Here is a 16161-nt window from a genome sequence, read left to right as displayed (position 1 = left end):
CAGGGCCCATAAGGGCACAAATGGACACATGAGGAATAGAGACTAGATTATTGGAGACCAGACTCTCTACATTTGGTTATTTATAATTAAATCTGCATATATTGAGTACCCATTCAGGGGAAGATATAAGTAAAATGTGTAATTCAATGGAATTGGAGGCCAGAGAAGTTACTTCCATTATGGGGACAGATTTGTAGCAAATTCTTCTAAATATTTGTGCAGTTTAATTACTGCTCATGGAGGAAAACCGAAGCAAAGGAGACAGATGGTGATAGAACGTCTTTACACATACATATAATAATCTAATTTGTATAGAGAGGGGAGGGACAAGAAAAGGAAGGGCGCGAGGGGGATGGGAAGTGAGAAGAGAGGCAACAGACATTATCTCCCTCCAGATTACCAAGACAGCAACGGCCTAACCATATAATACCATTGGTGTTCTTTTCCCCCCAAACAGTCAGGCTGTCTTTAAATTTGGAGATTATACTTAAGAGGATGTAACTGGAGTATGTTTACGGGAGTATGTGTCCACATTCTAAACCGGAAAGCAGTCCCATTACTGCAGGGACCATGGGAGACAATTCCCCCAGATGGCAGATAACCAAGAGATTTCAGTGCTTAAAGGACAGAAGACAGAAATCACAAACAATGCTTTTAAGAGGGTCCCTGGTATAAATTTCAGTTGATCTTATACATTATGCTTCTTTCTGAAAAAGACCAAAACCTAACGTCCTTCTCACACAATTTTCAGAGGATACTGTTCAAACAATTCAGGTCAAACAATTCAGAGGACAGGGGGTAAAGAATCCAAGGTTTTCTCGCAGGTCTGCCCAGCTGATATGCCCCTAGTGCACTTCCTTGAAATGCCCAAGTATTTACTAAAACTTTATCTGTTAACTTTTTAAAACAAAAAATGGATGCACGCTTATTTTTAAGACCCAAATGCTGCATACAGTCTATAGAAAAGTGAAAGCTGCTGAGAAGAAAGGCTTTCTTCATAGGCCATTCTCTTTCCCAGAGGTAACCCCTGCTAAAAGCTTCATGTGTCTGTTTTCATACCTATTATTATATACTCACAAAACTTTTTTTAAAACTTAACTAGGACAATGCCATGACCATTGTTCTGTGGTTTGCTTTTTTCCCCTTACCAACACCTCTTTCTACACAAGAATTTTTAAAACTACTCCTCATTCCAATTAAGACTGTATCAAAATCCATGCTGGATTGTCATAGTTTCTTACTATGCCATAAAAATCTGTGTCTAAACCAACTAGTACTTTGGGTATGGTAGAAGGAGTGGTCCAGGATTCAATACAAAGGAACTCTGGGATGCTTCGTCTCCTGGCCAAGTGCTTTCTAACCCTAAACTGCTCCATGGTGTCAAGGTTACTAGAGCAGAGGAAATTTTACTGGCTTCTCTAAAGCTTCTGAGCCTTTCCACATGCTCAGTATGGAAGCTGGGACAGGCATGACAAGCAAATAGCAGTGTCAGTCCAGCCAGACACATTAAATGGGGGACACACTAAGGAAGGGAGACCAATCAGGTATTAGAAAAAATTGATAATGATTTGAGAATGTCAAGGTGAGATTAAGTCCCAGAAAACAAAGTGTTAGAGCGAAGAAAACAGAGGATCCTTACAGCTTAATACCAATGCTTGTGAAGCTATTTAGATTAACAAGAAATCTGGGGAATGCCTGTGAGAAAAGCAATGGGTTAAAAAGTTTGTTGAATCTCAGTCTTAAACATCATTTCATCCAAAATTTTTTTGCTAACTGGATAAAGAATAATCTATGCAGATTTCCTTTTAATACAGTTCCAAAGTACATGGAAAATATCAATACCTACAGCTATTTTTAAAAATCTGACTAAATTTGGAGGAAGATGACAAGAATTCAGGTTTTTTTTTTTTTCTATTTTCATATTGAATTCAAGTGTAGTTCAGGTCAGTTTCTTCCAAGAGTCATTTTCCCTAAATGAACCAGAAGATGATGCCAATTACAAAATTTGCCATTAGAGGAAATGAAGTAAAAAAAAAAATTGTTTTCAAATATTTTAAAACCAAAGACTTTCTCTTTTAAGGACTAATTGTAAAGACCAGGTGTAAGGAAGAGGTTAATTAGGTGGGAGGAGCTGTGAGGCACTTCAAAGGAAAGTCTATGAAACATACAAGAAAAAAATGAGAGCTGGCATCTTTAAAAAATCTCCTGAAATGAACATACAGAAAATATTAAAACACTTTTTTATTATTCTGGTAATTTATATATAAATCAGGATTCTTTACCATTGAATTGTTAGTTTTTTTTGTTTTTAGATTTTATTTATTTATTTATTTTTTAACAGAGAGAGAGAGAAATAGAGAGCACAAGCAGACAGAGAAGCAGGCAAAGGCAGAGGGAGAAGCCGGCTCCCCATTTGAGCAGAGAGCCCCATGTGGGGCTCCATCCCAGTACCGTGGGATCATGACCTAAACCAAAGGTAGACATTTAATTGACTGAGCCACCCAGGCGCCCCACATACAGAGAATTTTAAGGATTACAGCTAAAGGCTAGGGACATTAGTGAACAAAGCATATGATCCTTTAGATTTATTCAGCGCTAAAGAATGTATAGCTTTTCATCTGGAAATCTTTGTCACTTGTGGTATTTTTCTCAGGGAACAAACTGTGAATACTTTAGGCAAAAGACTGGGTAATGAAACTAAACAATTATACTTCACACAGCTTTGTTTTATCTCATTCCAAAAAGCATTATGTGGTCCTCTTCCCAAGGGCCATTGTTTGAAGACAGTATGAGCCTACAGATCTTCTATAGGACGCCAGAGGCCAGCTCCAGCACAGGGCATGGTCTTTGCAGTCAGACAGACTGGGCTCAGGTCCCAGCCCTGTAATACAGCTATGTAGTCTAATTACCCTGGCTATTGACACACTTTAAAACACGGAGATAATAATAGTTCTTACATAGTACTATAGTGAGGATTAAATGTAATAGAGCATGTCATACATGTGGCACAGAGCCTAATGCACTGGATCCAAAAATGCAAGATGTCATTATAAAATGAATAACTAAATAATCTGGGATGTGGGGACTCCAAAATAAGACCTGATTTAAGAACACTAAGATAATTAAAGAAATTATCTTTTATAGTTCTCATCTACTCTATACTAAAATAATTTTTACGTATCTATACTTTTAGACAAAGAAACTTGGGAGGGATTGTAGCTTAATCATCCCAAAGGCGATGGGCATTAGAATTGCTAAGGTACTTCTTAAAATGCAAATTCCTGGGTCCACTCCAAATCACCAGAATCAAAATTTCTAGGATGTGGCCAAACATGTGTTCTCTTAAAATTCTCCAGTTGATTCTGACGGTGGCCAGGTCTGGAAATCATTGTGTTACAGTATCTAACACAGAACCTGTCACAACAGGCAGGACTTACGGATGGAATGAAGGGACAAACTGAAACACTACAGAGTGATTCATCTGGGGTCAAAGAAGTTAATCTCCCTTTCCAGAAAAATGGACTAAGACTATCTTCGCACATAGCCTTTTGGAGAGGGCAGCCAAAGAAACCATCAGAATACAGTTACATCCATTAATGATTACATACAGTATGTATCAACATGGTGAGTAAGACAGCTCCCTATGTTTCCCACCAGATCCACCCTATGAAGTATCATAACTTGCTTATGGGTATCCTGCTTATGGGTAATGTCATTCAACTGCTGACAGGCAGAATGGAAAATGAGTAAGAACAGAGCTTATGTAAAGGCAAAACATCTCAAATACCTGTATACTTCCCCATAATTTTAAGACTACTTAGCATTAGACTGGTCGAGTCTCAATTTTGAGGGGGGGAAAAAAAAGCTAGTCACATAATTTAAATAGACATGACGATTAGATCTGTGGCTGTAGCAATCATCAACTGATTATAATGATACTGCTGGAAGCCACAGCTTAGACACTTTTTCCCATCTAAATGATAATGCTTTGTAAATCATTATACTGTTCATAGCCATTTTGCTGCAAGAGCGTAATTATAATCAAGCATTTCCTTTTACAAAAGAAAGTGAAGGCTATTTTTTCCACTTCTATATCACTTATGATTTGTTCAGTTTTTACATTTTATCTACTTTAAAGCTGCTTTGAAAGGAAAAAAAATCAAAGTGAGCTGCTCAGTAAGTTTAGTGTTGAAGTGGTGAGGTCTGGTAGTCAACACACAGACCTCTACCATCGTAAACAGCTCACCACAGAGACATCTGGCCAACTGGTCTAACCCTGTCTCACAATGGTCCAGGAACCAGTGATTCACCTCTTCAAATATTTGCTTGCATTCAATCATAATACAGCTCAGTGGCATTAAGAAAACTTTCTTTTCTCTGAAAATAAGACTTCAGGATTATGCTGCCAAGAAAGGAGAAGCTGGTTAAATGAACGGCCATAGGAAGAAAAACCAAACTTTGGGCATGAAATTACTACTGCTGTCATCTTTGCCTCATCATTCCAAAACAGTGTTACAGGATGCCATAATTTTTTCCAGTCCACTCCCCAATTCCCAAAGACTAAATCCTGCAGGATGAACAGTAACAACATGTAATATACTGGAAATTTTAATGGTTTTCTTTCCTTAGAAAATGTTTTGGATTTTATCCTAAGGCAGTGAATGTATTACAAGTGGTAGCTTCCAGTGTCATATTTAGTGCCCCCTCAACATTTTATTACGAACAATTTCCAATATAGAGAAAGCTGGATTTCACAGTGAACATCTATATACCCACCATCTACATTCTAACAATATTTTATTACAGTTGCTTTATTACATACCTACCCATCTCTATCTGTCATCAGTCCAGCTAATTGGTTTTGATGCATTTTGAAACAAATTATAGGCATCAGTATACTACCCCCTAAATCATTCAGCATGCATATCACCAACTGGACTTCAATATGTTTTTAGAAGTTAAAATTTACACATAATGAAATATACAAGTCTTAAGCATATATGTGCCAATTTTTTTTTTAAGATTTTATTTATTTATTTGACAGAGAGAGATCACAAGTAGGCAGAGAGGCAGGCAGAGAGAGAGGAGGAAGCAGGCTCCCTGCTGAGCAGAGAGCCCGATGCGGGACTCGATCCCAGGACCCTGAGACCATGACCTGAGCCGAAGGCAGAGGCTTTAACCCACTGAGCCACCCAGGCGCCCCATATGTGCCAAATTTTGTCCAAAGCATACACCTATGTAATTCAAACCCTATCAAGGTAAATATACTCATAAATATATTTGCTTTTAAAATATTCTCAGGACATCCCAAGCACCATAATTTTTTTTTTTTACTGAAGATTGTGTTTAAATGGGGGAAAACTGGGCGCCTGGGTGGCTTAGTTGGTTAAGTGACTGCCTTCAGTTCAGATCATAATCCCAAGGTCCTGGGATTGATTCCCACATCAGGCTCCTCCTGGTCTTCGGGGATCTTGCTTCTCCTGCTTGTGCACTCTCTGTCTGTCAAATAAATAAATAAAATCTTAAAAAAATAAAAACAGGGGCACTTGGGTGGCTCAGTGGGTTAAGCCTCTCCCTTTGACTCAGGTCATGATCTCAGGGCCTGGGATCAAGCCCTGCATTGGGCTCTCTGCTCAGCAGGAGCCTGCTTCCCCCTCTCTTTACCTGCCTCTCTGCCTACTTGTGATCGTTCTCTCTCTGTCAAATAAGTAAATAAAATATTTAAAAAATAAAAATAAAAATAAATGGGGAAAACCTAGGAGATCAAGATTATTTGGTAGTACAATAAGTGGATAAGAAAAGTGTCTTATATGTCAAGAGTATACTTGCAAGTTGAAACAGAAACCACCTGAAGACACTTTAACAAGGGTGTTTTTGTCTCTAGACTCTAAGGCATCTGATCTGCTCTGGCTGGGGGGGGGGGGGGGGTGAGAGGGGAAGATTGTGAAATATTTGGTTGTAACTTCACTTTTCCTCCAAAAAGAAAAGCAATTCTGATAATAAGATATTTTTACATGTCACCTAGGTGTGCAAAAACTGTCTGCAGTGGCACTGCCACTTGAGGTTTAAGCCAGACAGGGTCCTGTTATTCCTGGGATTTTAACTAACTTTCACAAGGACTGGGTGCTTCTGATCCTTCTGCTATACACAGAGGTTAGTTTAAGAAAGTATGTCTTGGGGCGCCTGGGTAGCTCAGTGGGTTAAAGCCTCTGCTTTCAGCTCAGGTCATGATCTCAGGGTCCTGGGATCGAGACCGGAATCAGGCTCCCTGCCCCCTCTCTCTCTGCCTGCCTCTCTGCCTACTTGTGATCTCTGTCAAATAAGTAAATAAAATCTTTTAAAAGAAAAGAAAAAGTATGTCTTTGGGGGCACCTGGGTAGCTCGGTTGGTTGGTTACACATCTGCCTTCAGCTTAGGTCCTGATCCCAGGGTTCTGGGATCGGGCTCCCTGCCCAGCAGGAAGCCTGCTTCTCCCTCTGTCTACCTCCATAACTTGTGCTGCCTCTTGCTCTTTCTCTCAAATAAATAAATCTTAAAAGAAGAGAAAGTACATCTTTGAAGGGGGGAAGTAGTTAACTTTTATGGCTGATCTGGTACAGAAGGATTATCTTGAAAAAGCTTCTCCTAAAATGTTAAGAGCTTTTTAACTTGGTAGCCCTAGTATCTGTGGTCAAGTGAGATTTTTTCGCAGAACAAATTATAGAATACAGCCCTGACCTGAAACAGCACAAAGGAGAAAAGACAAATCCTTTTAGCATTCGAAAAATGTAACAAGAAATAAAATTTAGGGCTGGGATAAAGTAAGGAATTCGCAGAAGCAAATAAAAGCAAAAAAGGAAAACTAAATGATACTTGCCTGATCTCAAAGACTGAAAAATTTGCCTTGAGGGGCACCTGGGTGGCTCAGTGGGTTAAGCCTCTGCCTTCGGCTCAGGTCATGATCCCAGGGTCCTGGGATTGGGCCCCACATCGGGCTTTCTGCTCATTGGGGAGCCTGCTTTTCCCCCTTTCTCTCTGCCTCCCCCTCTGTCTACTTGTGCGCTCTCTCTGTCAAATAAATAAGTAAAAATCTTAAAAAAAAAAGAAAAAAATTTGCCTTGAACCCAGAAAGGTAATATTATGGAACAAATGAGGTAAGTCCCAGTGATCAGTACAGAGGAGAAAAACAAATGCAGTACTCCATACTATTTGACATCCTCCTCCCCCCACAGGAGGCCAGATAACAGGAAATCACAAAGATCTGTTAATTCAAACACATTCATGATACGCAAATCAGAGGACTTTACTATTACAGAGAACTCTCTGCTGTTAAAACAAAATGTGATGACAGCATGGATAGCAACACTTTCCTTAAAGAGATCTATTTAAAACAGTATCTGAAGTCATTCAATCGCACATTCAACTGGATATTTAGTAGAAACTAACAGTAGTCAATAAGTATTTTAAGTGAATTTATTCTAAAATCTGTAAAAACCGAGGGTTTCCAAAGGAGTTATCACTTTGAAAAACTCAGACGTCATACAATAAATATAAATCCAATACTTATATGCAGGCACCACGCAAAGACGAAAGGAAGTCCCTCATGCTCTTGGCAAAGGAACGAAGGACAGCAACACAGCAACACTGAGCGCCTGATCCATACTACAGTACCTGCCGTGGAAGCCTATGGATAAAGAGTCAGGTCCGTGAGGTGGAGACCTCTCCCTCCACCATTTTTTCCTGTGGAAAAGGAACTTAGTGACTTTCAAGTATCTCTCATAAGCAAGTTTTTAGGTGACTGTATATACCAGCATTAGCAAAAGGGGAATGGAAGATTTATACTTGTGTTGCTACACATTCAGGTACACATTAAATTACAAGGCAAAACATTGTTGGTGTGAATATTCCCAACCACACAGTAAAAGGTTAACCAAAAGCCCGTAAATTGATAAAGATGAAGCTCATAGTACTCTCAAAGGGGTGGGGGGGTGGGAGGAAGCACAGTGGAAAACCAAGATTCATTTGAGACAATACTGAGGATGATTCCCAAATAAGCACCCTTCCTGAATATGGCAGGAACCCCCATTCTGCACGGGACATGTAAGCAGCTCTGCTCTGGTGTCAAGTTTCCCGGGATAGACTCTGGGAGACAACAGTAAGCTCTAATGTTCTACTAGTTTTAGTTTATGAATACCATGTTTTAGTAATTCTTAATAATTCACTTGGTAGGTTATTAATAAGTAGCCCTTAGGCATACGTAAGTATGAATAACTATGAAGCAAGAAGAACTGAAGAAAGGAGCGGTACTTCTCACAAAGAAGGGTGGAGTGGAAGCCATACTTGGAGAGTGACTGCATGAAGGAGCCCAGGAGAGGAAACTTAACTCTTCAGGAGGTGGAAGGGGTAAGAAAAAACTAACATTGAAACATTAAACTGAGGTAATACTAAACATGCCAAGTAAGGTGTTTCAAACCTTCTATTTGATGTAAGACCCATGAAATTATGCTTGGAAACTAACATTTCAAGCAACAAGAAAGTTCCATGCAACGTTCATTCATTAACAAACTTAAGGAGTGCATCTGTTCATTGCTTTTTCAAATGCATTCTCCATTTTCAAAAGCTCAGTAAGGGAGAAAGGAGAATATTCTCTAACAGCCAACCACCATTTATAAAATGTTTGTTTCCTTTAGCCTTATATATATCACACAGTTATATACAGTTATCTACAGTTAAATATGCTTTTACATATTTAACCAGCAAAAAAAAAAATGGACAAAGAAAAATTTCACAATATGTAACCTTTTTCCTAATCTTATTTCAAAAGTTTTTTTTTTTTTTTTTTTTTTAAGATTCTATCTATTTACTTGATAGAGAGAGAGTCACAAGGAGGCAGAGAGGCAGGCGGGGGCAGGGGGTGGGGGAGAAGGCTCCCTACTGAGCAGAGAGCCCAATGCAGGGCTTGATCCCAGGACCCTGAGATCACCACCTGAGCCGAAGGCAGAGGCTTAACCCACTGAGCCACCCAGGCGCCCCTCAAAAGCTTTTGAAAAGATGACTTACTGAATAGATAAACCAAAGGGAAAATATTCATTCTTTCCGCACTCCTAAAATTGTACAAGTCTTCTTCTAATAATTGGGGCCCAAGTTTTAGCACTACTTCCTGACTTCCTCTTGTTTTTCAGTTTTCTAAATTGTACACAAGGAAAAAGCTATCCAAACTCAATGGTAAATGCAAAAATGCCAAATATTTGAAGAAAAGCTCAACTGATAGTTTACTACCCTCAAGTAATTCTTTGAAATAGATTGCTGGTTCCATTGTGGTTCCCATCTGTGGTGCCTAATGATTTGCCATTTACATTTTCAGCCCTGTGACTCTCATATCTACTTTACAAGGCTCTGACCACAACAAAGCAGAAAACTTCCTATTTAAAGTAGTAATAGTCTTTACCATCCATAAGAATTCCTAATAATTCCTCAAAGTATATATATTAGAGTATCAAGGTGAGTTGTATTTTAAAGGATGCAAAGTGACTTCTCACTTAATTAAAAAAAAATTACTTCCCATTATTTTTCTAATTCTTTTTTTAAAAAAGATTTTATTTATGCATTTGGCAGAGAGAGACACAGCGAGAGAGAGAGAGAGAGAGAGAGAGAGAGAGAAGAGAGAAAGAATGACTATAAGAAGGGGAGTGGGAGAGGGAGAAGCAGGCTTCCCACTGAGCAGGGAACCCGATGTGGGTCTCCATCCCAGGACCCTGGGATCATGACCTGAGCTGAATGCAGATGCTTAACAACTGAGTCACCCAGGCGCCCCTATTTTTCTAATTCTTTTTTTTTTTTTTAAGATTTTATTTATTTATTTGACAGAGAGATCACAAGTAGGCAGAGAGACAGGCGGGGGGTGGGGGGCGGGGAGGGTGAGGGAGTGGGGAGCCCGATGTGGCTCCATCCGAGGACCCTGAGATCATGACCCAAGCTGAAGACAGAGGCTCTGACCCACTGAGCCACCCAGGCGCCCCTATTTTTCTAATTCTTGATAGGCTGACTTAGGCTCATGAGTAGAAACAGACTATTGGAAATGCACTTCAGGAACACACAACAATTTGTTATTCTCTTGCCAAAACATACTTCAGAGCTGTTGTTTTTCCCAATTCACTACTGAATAACAAAGTTTTACACACAATGCTAAGCTCTTATTTCTCCTTGATTTTTGGCCAACTTACTAAGGGAAAAGTCATCTTGTTGACAAATCAGAAAAAAGTCCACAGAGAGTATGCTGGAACACTTCCTAATCAATAACTTAAAAATAATCATAGAGTACAGAAATAATGAAGGGTTCTAAAAAACAGTAAAAGCAGGACACAGGTATTACGCATATATCCTGAGAAATCAGAAAGCTCATAAAATCACCAGAGTGCACTTTTTTTTTTTTAAGACCCATGGAATATAAAATTAGAAAAAAAGGACATGCAAGCCAGCTTTTTGTTAAAAAAAGAAAAGCAAAGAAACCAAACTTCAAAAATCACCAATTACCCAACATTTGGAAAACCAGCTCTAACAAATGCCACTAACCAAACATTAGGAAAATGTCATACTTGGCCACAATTATCTTATAACCTCATAGGGGGAGCTACAAAGAAAGATGTCATTCCAGGAAATGCAAATTCTATATATGGTGAGAAATAGCGAACCGCCATGTAGGAGAGTTTTAAAAGCAATTATCTAACATGCTCATAACCCATATTTTGAAGCCAGCACAGAGCACAGAAAGGCATAATATTCAAAAAAGGTCTCATCTACAAAATCACAACTGAGAGAGGAAGCATGATATTCACTACATTTAACAGCCAAAAGTCATAATACTCACTACATGTAGACACCCAAAGGCTACACACACACACACACTCACATACACGGAAAAAGGGGAAGTAGTTTATAATATTGAGATCAAATTTCAGCCGTCAGAGAAAAACTTTCTGGAGGAAAAGATTATATTATAGTGCTACCTCTTGCCAGCACCATCGGAAGTTCAAAGTAAATTAAAACTCTGGGAGTAAAAACCGGAAATCCCTCCACTCCCATCTAAGCAGGGGCTGAAACCAGGGGTTTAGACCATAATATGACCTAGAAAGCCTGGAACCTTGAGGTTTTCAGTACAATATGGCTCCCAGCACCCTAGGTGATCAACAATTGTATTAATGCTAATCCCTTACATCTACATACTGCTTTACACTTTAGACAGTGCTTTCACTTTTATTCCTCAGTCCTTCTGCTGGTAGAACCACAGTACTTTACTTTCGCACAGCTTGTAGTTTGGAAAGTATCTTCACACACTGCGCTATTATTTTACAGAAGAGACCCAAGAGATTAAGATACTCGTCTATGTACGTGTACGTGGTAGGTGAGGGGCCTGGACAACTGCGGGACTCTATTCAGTCACAGACACTTCCAACCTTTTAAAGTTCAAAATACAACACTCCAGAGGGAGCAGCTTCATTCAGACAGCTCTATAGCATAGAACTGGACAGTCTCAGTGTACCATCTCTGCCCCGCTCTCCCTCCCCAGAGACAGGGAAACCGAGGCACCAGGTAGAACAAAAGCCTCCTCTAGAGTCACGCAAGAACTGATGCTGGGATAGACTCCCCCCCACCCACCCACTCACCCACCTGCACTACACCCAGAAACAGCTAAATCCTGTGTTTGAGACACAGGTCGGTCTCCAGAGAGGAAAACCCTTGCCGTTACCGCTTCCCTCTCACTACTCCCCACCCGGGCTTTCCTACAGATGGTGGTCTCTGCTTTCCAGAACCGCTCAGCAACCTCTCCCTAGGGCCCTTACCCATTTTTCACATCGGGCCTCCGGAGTAAAAGAATCCGCTAGCTCTGGCTCCCAACTCCTAGTCCTTTTCTCTAAGGGATCTCTCGACCCCAAGGCATTTCTGTCTCCCAGGGGAAGGTCCGACTCCAACCCGAGCCACCTAAACCTTAAACTCCACAAAAGAAAACCCTCCCAACGCCTCCTCCAGTTACCCCTTCCGTCCAGGACACTCCCGAAGAAACCCCCTAAATATCAGGAACCTCCCAAGAGCTACCTGCCTCTCACCTGGGCCCCTTTAGCCGCGGCCTCCTCGGAAGGGCGACCCCCAAAAACCTCCGCCGATCACGCACCCCCTAAAGGGGGGAACACCCTCTTCCAGGTACCTCTTCAAGCGCCTTCAGTAACGGGCCTCAGCGGAGAACCTCCGGGCTGCTTCCTGGGCTCTGCCCAACGCCGCTCCCTCCCGGGCCCCTTCCTGGAGTCTCCTCCGGCACCAGTCGGGTCTCCCCGCCGCAGACCCGGGCGTCTGTTCCCCTCCCTCACCGACGTTCCCAGGTCTCCGACTCCCCCCGGTTCCGTGTCCCCAGTGGTTTCCCAAGAGCAGCGCGGCCGGGCTACGGCAATGACTTCTCCAGCTCCAGGGCCCACCCGAGGGAGGGGGCGGCCGCGGCGCGCGACTCCTTTGTGACAGGTCCGAGAGAGCGGTAAAGATGGACGCGAGGCCACGGCGCTGCCATTACGCGCTGGGGCCCACCCCCGCTTCGCACCGCCCCTGCCCTCCCTCAGTCCCCTAGGAAACGCCCCTTCCTCGGTGGCAAGCCCTCTCGCTGACAGCCAGTCATCTTTCAGGGAGGATACCACGTGACCACACGGGGCGATCCGCCCCTCAAGCGTGAGCCGGCCAATCCCCTTGCTGAGGTGCGAATGGCCCAATCAAGTCTCTCGGGCTAGCTTTCAGGACACCGGATTTCCATCTGTCTCCCGGGGAGGAAGAGGGATGCGGATTGGGTTACGCCGCCGGAAGCGGGGCGGAATTTTGTTGTGGCGGTGAGGAAGAGGAAGCCCTGAAGGGTCAAAAGGAATACAAAAGCAAAGGCTATTTTCTTTCTTTTTTTATTTCTCTCTCTCTCTCTCTTTTTTTTGTCCTAAAGAGCGAGCGGTCTTAGCAGTGGCTTAGGGGTGGGCGTCGCCGAGGTGAGGGGGTCTCGCCTCCCGCACGCTGGTAGGTGAGTGTGGCCTGGGCCCTACCTAGCTTGGCAGAGAGACCTGGGCTCCAGCTTCTTCGCTGAGGAGATGGGGGGCTATGTTTAATGTGAGGTTTAGGGTGAAGCCGGTTCTCAGTCTGCGCACTCGCCTAAGTGCTCTGGGGCCAGGGGCTTGCTGGGGTCTGCCTAAATGGAGCCGAGGGAGCCCGCAGGAGGGCGTCCCCAGTCGTGTGGGGAAGCATCCCGACCCTTTCTAGCGGTCTGGGGACTTCGGGCCTCTTGTCGGCTCTCCTCCACCGTTTCTGCTAGCTGGGAACACCCAGGCTCCAAGGGAGGAGCGGGCTCTCTCGCAGGGGTCTTGGGAGGGCTCCAGGCGACTCAGGCGATGTGGGAGTGACTGGAAATCTTTGAATCACAGAACTCAAGTGTAGGATGGGAAACACACTTACTATGTACGGTGTACCATTTGCTGTGCTCAGTGCATTTTCTTCTAATAGATAACAAGCCAGCATACTCGTTTTGCAAAAGAAAACTTAGGAAACTAAGACCGAGGGTTGAAGGATCTTGTTTGAGAGTTGTTTACCCACGTGAATGTCTGTGCACACAGGTGTAAATGTGGAGACCGACTCGTTCAGAGCAGTGGTTCTTAATCTAGTAGAAAACAAGATTTTCAGCGGCCCGTTTAAATGCAGATTCTCCGACCCTGCCCCCAGACAGTCTGACTGAGTAGGTCTGGAGTTGGGACGGGGGAAGCCAAGTGCGGGCCTGGTGGTCAGAATTCCTAATGACCTCTTGTGTACCAGCTGTGAGGTAAGGTTTGTTCATTCTTCAGCTCTTTGGCTTGTTGATGTGCTGACAGGAACCCCATAAAATGATTTGGAGGGCACTGCTTCTGAAATCCTTGAATCAGTGTTTATACTCCTTTTTGATACAAGGAATTGAACTGAAATAAAGACAGCTTTTACAGTCTTTTAAATAGAGCACAAGAGGAGCTGTTGACAGTTTTTAGGGGTCTGCAAGCAAAGGCCGGCCAATTACTTTTCTCAGCTGAAGTGGTGTTGCCTTAATTCCTTACAACCAGGAGGGGCTGTGTCAAGACCATTCACCTGGCTAGCAGTCTTCCTTTCTCCTTCTAAGAATCTTGATGTTTGGTTAGAGTTAAGCTGTTGCCTCAGATATTGAAAACCACATAGCTGGTAAGAGAAGTAACTGTAGTGTGTGGTTCCGCCATAGGCTCCACCGTATTGTAATTATGCCTCTGGGGCAGCGGAATTTAAAAACTTAGTCTGTTCACTATTGATCACTTTCTGAAAATGCTTTGTCTTCAGTTCTTAAATATGGTCAGTTTCACTCGTTATTGTAGAATGTGTTTTTGGTTTTTGGTTTTCTGCATTTTCATGATGCAACTGTGGATGTGTTTTTGTTGGATTTGGTGTTTATCAGACCTTGAATGAGTGAATTAGTGTCTTTTCATTAGTCCTGTAAAATTCTTGGCGAGTTTATATTCATATATTGCTTATGCCTCATTATATATCGCCTTTGCTGATTTAACACAGAGCCTTTCACTCTAATGTCTGTGTTTCTTTTTTTTTTTTTTTTTAAGATTTTATTTATCTAAAAGAGATCACAAGTAGGCAGAGAGGCAGGCAGAGAGGGAGGGGGTGAAGCTGGCTCCCTGCTGAGCAGAGAGCCAGATGTGGGACTCCATCCTAGGACTCTGGGATCATGAGCCAAAGACAGAGGCTTTAACCCACTGAGCCACCCAGGCCCCCCTAATGTCTGTGTTTCTTACTCCCTTTTAATTTTTCCATACTACATCCTGGATAACTTCTTCATTAAATCTCAGTTTATTTCTAATCTGTTATTACACTGAAATCTTAAATTCAGTTAGTGCGTTTTTTGGTTTCTGAGGTTCTATTTGGTCCTTTTTCAAATGTGCCATGCCACTCACTATTTTACAGTTTCTTATTCACTGCTGTTAATTTTGAGGCCTGGTTTTTATTCTTTAAACACAGTAAGCGTTGTTTTATAATCTATGTGTGCCAGTTCCACTGTGTGAATTCCCTTTGGGTTTATTTCTTTTGCTCATTATTCCTGCTTTTTTTCTTCCCATTTCACCTTTACTTTTATGGTTTAGTTCTTTGGGGTATTGTGTAAGATGGAGAAGGGTGCAGACTCTGCACCTTTTGTGAACTCCTGGCTTTGACTTTTGTTTCTGTTGCTTCATAAGGGCCTCAAAACAGCAGTTTTCAAAGTCATTGTCAGAGAAATCCTTAGTATGAAAACCAGTTTGAATATTGGGCTTAATTTCTGGTATCACCTTTTCTTGGGTTTTGGCCATATTTTTTACTATCTGGTTAATCTCTGTGTTTAAGAATTATTTAAAAATTTCTTCCAGATTTTGTTTTTATCATAGAGGTAGAGGATTGGTCTCAACTACCTAGCCCGCTGTTTCTGGAAATGAAAGCCCCCACCTTTTTAAGATTTTTTGTTTATTTGACAGAAAGAGAGATCACAAGTAGGCAGAGTGGCAGGCAGAGAGAGAGGAGGAAGCAGGCTCCATGTTGAGCAAAGAGCCCAATGTGGGGCTCAATCCCAGGACCCTGAGATCATGACCTGAGCCGAAGGCAGAGGCTTTAACCCACTGAGCCACCCAGGCACCCCAGAGAGAGAGAATCTTAAGTAGGCCCCAGGCCCAGTGCAGAGCCTGCAGGGCTAGATCCCAGAACCCTGAGATCACCTGAGTCTAAATCAGGAGTCCCATGCTTGACTGACTGAGCTGCCCACATGCCCCAGTCCCATTTCATTTTGATTTTTGGAATCTGAAATTTGTGATTTCAGGGAATCTTGAGTTAAAGATCATTTTTCTCTGTATACCTAAAATTTTTACCACTGTTCCCTATGCAGTGTCCAAGCCACTGTCAACGTTAAGCTTCCCTGGTTCTTTTTTTTAGTCTTCCTTCTGTGAACTCCTCAGTGCTTAGCTTCTGTCTATTCTCTTATAGCATTTAACCTCATTCTTCTTTTCCCCAAATTGCTTACATGCCAACCTTATCTCTTTTTCTGAATGTAAGTTCCTCATTTGCTAAAAAGTAGAGTACCAGCTGAGTACCTCGCACTCTGTGCTTCTTGTACGTGATAGGTCACCTGTCAAGATT

At 42.2% G+C, this 16161-nt stretch overlaps 2 protein-coding genes across 3 annotated transcripts in view; one reads left to right on the top strand and one right to left on the bottom strand.

Annotated features, from left to right (window-relative positions):
* RSPRY1 (ring finger and SPRY domain containing 1) overlaps nucleotides 1-12590 on the bottom strand; it is a 45836-nt gene extending 33246 nt beyond the window's left edge. Inside the window, exon 1 of one of the 2 annotated variants that reach the window (XM_032325188.1) lies at nucleotides 12084-12590. The gene's annotated coding sequence lies outside the window, so the exon portion shown is untranslated. The remainder of the gene's footprint in view (nucleotides 1-12083) is intronic. The other variant, XM_032325187.1, reaches the window with a different exon arrangement.
* Nucleotides 12591-12739: 149 nt separating this feature from the next.
* The window catches only part of PSME3IP1 (proteasome activator subunit 3 interacting protein 1), a 36219-nt gene continuing 32797 nt past the window's right edge, over nucleotides 12740-16161 (top strand). Inside the window, 1 exon segment of the mRNA XM_032325191.1 lies at nucleotides 12740-12845. The gene's annotated coding sequence lies outside the window, so the exon portion shown is untranslated.

The sequence above is a fragment of the Mustela erminea genome, chromosome 19 (assembly GCF_009829155.1).
Source record: "Mustela erminea isolate mMusErm1 chromosome 19, mMusErm1.Pri, whole genome shotgun sequence".
Taxonomy (NCBI): Eukaryota; Metazoa; Chordata; class Mammalia; order Carnivora; family Mustelidae; genus Mustela; species Mustela erminea.
This window is presented reverse-complemented; position numbering and strand designations above follow the sequence as displayed.